Here is a 6,000-nt window from a genome sequence, read left to right as displayed (position 1 = left end):
AGAAGTTAAATGATTTGTCAGTGGTCAAATTGCCCAATTATTATAGCTAGTACTTGTCAAGGGCCTTATTTGGTGTCTCAGCTGGACAAGTACTAGAATGAGGCAGCTAGGTGGCATAGTGGATACAGTGCTGGACCTCAAGTTAGGAAGACCTGAGTTCAAATTCAACCAATATAGAAGTTTTATCTGATAGTGTAAGTGGTATTTGGGACCTATAGACTCTACCACTCCACTGAGAGGAGGTAGGGTACTTTATCATCTTTCTCTTGGAACTGGTATTTATCATTCTCTTTAATCTGAATCCAGCTGAATTCTGATGTAATTTTCACTTATATTACTACAGTCATTGTGTATTTGGGTCTCTTGTTTCTACTTTCTTTGTTCGGTATCAGTTCATACAAAATTTCTCATGCTTTTCTGAATATCTCTCATTGTTCCAGAGTCCAGAGAGGTGAGGTGATTTGTTCAGAGAATTATATATCACTGAAATGACTGAATGATTTCTAAAGAAAAATGAGTTCAAATCTGGCCTCAGACACTTACTAGTTGTGTGGCCCTGGGCAAATTACTTAACTCTGTTTGCCTCAGTTTCCTCATCTATAAAATGGGCTGGAGAAGGAAATAGCAAAACCACTCCAGTATCCCTGCCAAAAAAACCCAAATGGGGTCACAAAAAATTGAACATGACTGAAAGGACTGAACAACAACAATAGCTAAAAAGACAAGGAAAACTGATAGAAAAATGGAGTAGGCACACTTTCCTTTTCCCACCCACCTACACTGTGCCATCCTCCATTCTTCAAATCATTAATTAAAAAAAACCTCCTTTAAACCAGACTCATTTATAGCCCCATCCTCCCTCCCCCATCTTCCCTCCCCCATCTTCCCCCCTCTTCCTCTCCTCTCCTCTCCTCTCCTCTCCCCTCCCCTCCCCTCCCCTCCTCTCCTCTCCTCTCTCTCTCTCTCTCTCTCTCTCTCTCTCTCTCTCTCTCTCTCTCTCTCTCTCTCTCCTTCTCTGTTCTTCCACCTCCTCCCTCTCCCCTCTCTCCCTCTCTCCCTCTCTCGCTTTTTTGGATACTTCCAGAAACATGCCCATATATGGCCTACATGTCAAGGATCACAAATGATGTTGTAACACGAGGCCAACGCCGTGCCATTTAGCTACAGGATACTTTATGAAGAGTTCAACAAATTAATGTAACCAAGGGGGACTGAAAGATGGATAAAAGCTTCTGTAGGGTAATCTTCAGACAGGAAATCTGAGATTCATAACGACTTATATTTTGGCTTGTCATCACTGGTCATGCGGTGGTCCCGAAATAAACTCAGCTTGAAAGAGAAGTGTTTCAAAGCTGCACTGTAATACATCAAGACACTCAGGGAAAGGAGAGAGATGAAAAATTAGGGTTTTGGGGAGGAGAGGGGAAGGGAAGGAAAGGGATGAATATCTGAAGACATAACCAAGGAAGTAATTCTTTCTGGGGGCATCATTTTCGTGTTTCAGAAACTACCAGGTAATGTATGTTTTTAGCTTTCTTTTCTAGAACTTGCAAAAAAGATTGTTTTGCTAATTACCAAAATCTGAACTGCTGGTGGTAAAGGGTGGGTGACTGAAGTATTTACCCCAAACTTCTTGCAAATCAAACCAGGTTATCTTTTCTTTTTCTCTCTTTTCTCCCCTCTCTCCTTCCCTGTGTCTTTAGTCCTAATGTTTGGGGGATGATTTAAATCTAATTTGGGGGAAAGTGGATGGAAGATGAAATGTTAAATGTAGTTACATGAATGCTTTTGCTCAGACTCTCACTTAAGTGATCAGCTTCTAAATCTGAAGAAGCAGGAGTAACTGTGATGCTTTGCCGACTCTTATTTAACTGCAGGTGTTAGTAGACAGTATACAGAGGACTTTAAGGAAAGGATTTTTATTCATTGAGCATAAAGGTTTGTTCATATAAATGTTGCCCATACAGAGAGACAACATGGCAATAAAAGGTAGAGGGTGGGCTTTGGAGGCAAGGGGATTTGAATTCAAGTTCTGCCACTGACACAAACTGGCTGAGTAACTCTGGTCAAACTATTTAACTTTTCAGTGCTCCAGCCAATTCTCGAGGATACCAATGTGTTGCTTATATTCATTAGTGGAGAGACTTTCCACATTGGGAATTCTCCACATCAGTGAAATCTCTCTCTGTCTCTTTTTCTCTTTGTCTCTCTGTTTCTCTCTGTCTCTGTCTCTGTCTCTGTCTCTGTCTCTGTCTCTCTCTCTCACACACACACACACACACACACACACACACACACACACACACACACACACACACACACACACACACACACGCGCGCGCCCGGCTCAAACAATGCTTTCTATACCTGGGTTAGATGATCTGGTCAAATACACTTATTTTATAGGCTAGGAAACGGGGGTGGGGGGGCTGGGGTAGCCACATGACCTGCCTAAGGTTGCACACAGCAAGTTAGTGGAGGAGCTGAAACTAGTTCCCAGAGATTCTTGATTTGTAGTCCTTCGTGCTTTTTTTTTTTGGGGGGGGAGTGGATATTGTTAAAAAGTCACATGGATTTAAGTTAGCAATTATATTTTTATAAGCACCTTTGAATTATGGTAAAAATGACTACAGCTCTATGCCCGGATAACCTTTCAAATCAGTGACTTGCTGCAGAATCCCAACTTGACAGTATTATTAGACGTTGCAAATGTACTTCCAGAACATTTGGATGAGTCTGGACAGCTGGGGCAAGGATGGAATTATTTACTTGCAGGAGGAGGGGGAGGGAAGGGGGTCTCCACTAGAGACCTCTTGCTTCTTCCTTGGGCACCAAGCCGGCTTGCATCATCTGTCATTGCACCATGATTCTGAGCCACAGGAACCCTGCTTAATTATCCTGCCCAATAGGTATCTGGAAATGACTTCTCCAGAAGGGCATTGCTATTAAAATTGATCATCTGGGGCTTTACTTTAATGTGAGGAGGATGGGTTAGTTGTTACAATTCGTTTTTCCTTTCCTTTTTTTTTTCCAATGGGGTGGGGGTGGTGGTGTCAGAGGGAGAGCAAATAGATTTCTGTTAAATTAAAAAAAATACATTTTAATTTTTAAAAGTGTGAGGTCACTAGTAGAAAGTAGGAACTTTTTTTTTCACATGAAATGTGGTGAAAGTGATCAGATACCATAAGGCGGAAGTAGAATGCCTATGCCTCTGGGTTGGGCACAGGTATTGGGAAGGGATAATATTACAGTGGTAAAATAACAGGAATTAAAGTCAGAGAATCCTGGGTTCAAGTCATATCTCTGCCACTCACTGTCTGTATGGCCCTAGTCAAATCATCTCACTGGGTCTGTTTCCTTATTTGTTTAATGAGGAGATTGAACTAGATCAGGGAAATGTGAACCTGTTTTAAAAAATATATTTTGAGGGGCAACTAGGTGGAGAAGTGGATAGAGTACTGGCCCTGGAGTCAGAAGGACCTGAGTTCAAATCCGGTCTCAGACACTTGACACTTACTAGCTATGTGACCCTGTGCAAGTCACTTAACCTCAATTGCCTCACCAAAAAATAATAATAATAATAAATCTATTTTGATAGCTGGATTTCAATATAATCAGTTTCCTTTGTAATCCTATTTATTTTGTTTTATGCATTTAGAATATCCTGAGAAGGGGCCCATAGGCTTCACCAGACTGCCCGAGGGGTTCATGACACAGAAAAAGTTAAGAACCCCTGGACCGAAAGGATTTCTAGGTCCTATGGTACTGCGAGCCAATGAAAACGCTTAACGCATTAGTTTCTATGCAGGGCTTCTAAATCTGGGTGCTTGAGTTTTTCCGTCTGGAGGCCAGAGGAGCATCACATCTGCCAGGTCCTTCCCACATTTGCCTACTTCTAGGAGTCTCCAGGACCCTTGTGCATGCCCCTACCTCCTAGACACAGCGAGTTAATTCCCCACATGTGTCTTTTGGGTACAGACTGCCAGATCACCGGGCTGGGGTTGGGGGTCAACAGCTGTTTGAGTGAATTCCTGGGGAGTATAGGAATCTACACAAAAACTGGGAAAAGCCAACTTTGTTTTTGCCCTGTGACCTCCTGAGTGCCTTGCAATAGGAACAAATGCTTTACTTTATGGAAAGCTCAACAGCAGAAACTGGGTCAAATGTTCCACTGATGCCTTGTACTTTCAATGGGGATTTCAGACAGATGCATGCATACTGGAACTTGTCCTGAAAGGACAGTGCAGGATGTCAGTCAAAGAGGTGTTAAAGGGCGGCTAGGTGGCGCAGTGGATAGAGCACTGGTCCTGGAGTCAGGAGTACCTGAGTTCAAATCTGGCCTCAGATACTTAACACTTACTAGCTGTGTGACCCTGGGCAAGTCACCTAACCCCAATTGCCTCACTAAAACAAAAACACAAAACACAAAGAGGTGTTAACTAGGATATGAGCCCTGTCCACAAATCAGGGAGATTGGGCAGATGACCTCCTAGAGATTCTTAGATATTCAAGAAGGCCAGGGTGAATGGTGATTGGATCCTTAAGGTTTAGAAGAAGTATTTTGTGACAAATTAATAATAATAATATCAATAATAATAATGAAAACAAGTTTACATTTTTAGAAAACTTAATGGCTACAATGGGAGGTAGGATGTTGTGGTACCATCTAGTGTACTGGGGTTTGGAATCAGGAAGATGTAAGTTTGAATCCTGCCCCAGACACATACTGGTTGTTAACCTTGGGCAGTCATTTAAACTTCTCTCAGCCTCAGTTTCTCTCATCTGTAAAATGCAGGTAATAATAACTCTTGTGAGGTTGTAAGGATCAAATAAGAGACTATGTGTAAAGTGCTATTCAAATGTTAACTATTGTTATTAATTTATTTTCACAACCATTTTCTAGTTGGATACTCATGACACCCTTGTGAGGTGGCAGGGTAAGGAGGAAACTGAGGTTATGGTGGGGTGGAGCAACTTGGCCAAGATATCTAAATTACTTTGTCTATTTCTCAGCATGTTTATAAGGTATATAATTATATAGATTGGGGATTTGTGCACATGGGATTTATCACACTGTGGCACCAAGTTTTCTATTAAATGCATGCAACTCTCTGTCCTTTTTGTATGCTTTTTCCTCATCTTGACACCCTTTTTCTTCCTTTTCTCTTGTTTTCTCTTCCTTCCTTCCTTCCTTCCCAACCACTAGGGTTTATTTGTTTTTGTTTTGGTGGGGGTGGGGCTCTTCTCTCCCCTTTCTGTAATTCTCTCTATTCCTTTCTTCTTTTTCCTTTTTCCAGTCTCTTCATCTGCCACCCCCCTCCGCCAATTTTTCCTCACAATATCCTTTCCTTATCAACCACTTACCCTCAAATATCTTTTCTTAATGACTTACTCTCCTTTGTTCCTTTACACAGTTGACCTACCCACTCACCTACCACCGCCACATAGGCTTCAGTCAATCACCTACAAATTCTTGGGTCATTGCTCAGTCTTTCCTCATATTCTCTTCTGTTTCAACAACAAGAAACATTTATTTCATGCCTACCATATGTATGATACTGCTATGGGTGCTAGGCTGCATAGTCTACTTAGGTAATATAACTATAACCATAGAAGTCAATGCAAGGTAATTTGAAGGGGGAGAGAGCTCTGACTGGTAGGAAAGATCCAGAAAGGCTTGCCATAGGATATGCAACTAGAGCTGAGCCTTGAGGGAAGCTAGACATTCTGAGATGGGAACCTAAGGAGGGAGCAGACATTGCAGGCATCGGGGAGGCATGTGAAAGTAAGTAATGTGAAGTATGTCTGGAGAGTTAGGTTGGAGACAGCATGTGAATGGCTTTAAAGGCCAAGAGGACGACTCTGTATTTTAGTCAGGCATCTAGGAACAACTGAAGATTTTTGAGCGGTGGAGTAATGTAGCCAGTTCTGTGCATTAAGAAGATTATTTTGGCTCTGTGGAGCCCAGAAACAAGGCGTTCAATTAGAATACTATTGCAA

General features: G+C 41.9%; 1 protein-coding gene across 3 annotated transcripts in view; it reads left to right on the top strand.

Annotated features, from left to right (window-relative positions):
• Nucleotides 1-1,184: 1,184 nt before the first annotated feature.
• Nucleotides 1,185-6,000, top strand: part of ASB2 (ankyrin repeat and SOCS box containing 2) — an 88,343-nt gene continuing 83,527 nt past the window's right edge. For all 3 annotated transcript variants that reach the window (XM_043988863.1, XM_043988864.1, XM_043988862.1), the window contains exon 1: nucleotides 1,185-1,514. The gene's annotated coding sequence lies outside the window, so the exon portion shown is untranslated. The remainder of the gene's footprint in view (nucleotides 1,515-6,000) is intronic.

Source organism: Dromiciops gliroides, chromosome 2 (assembly GCF_019393635.1).
Source record: "Dromiciops gliroides isolate mDroGli1 chromosome 2, mDroGli1.pri, whole genome shotgun sequence".
NCBI lineage: Eukaryota > Metazoa > Chordata > Mammalia > Microbiotheria > Microbiotheriidae > Dromiciops > Dromiciops gliroides.
This window is presented reverse-complemented; position numbering and strand designations above follow the sequence as displayed.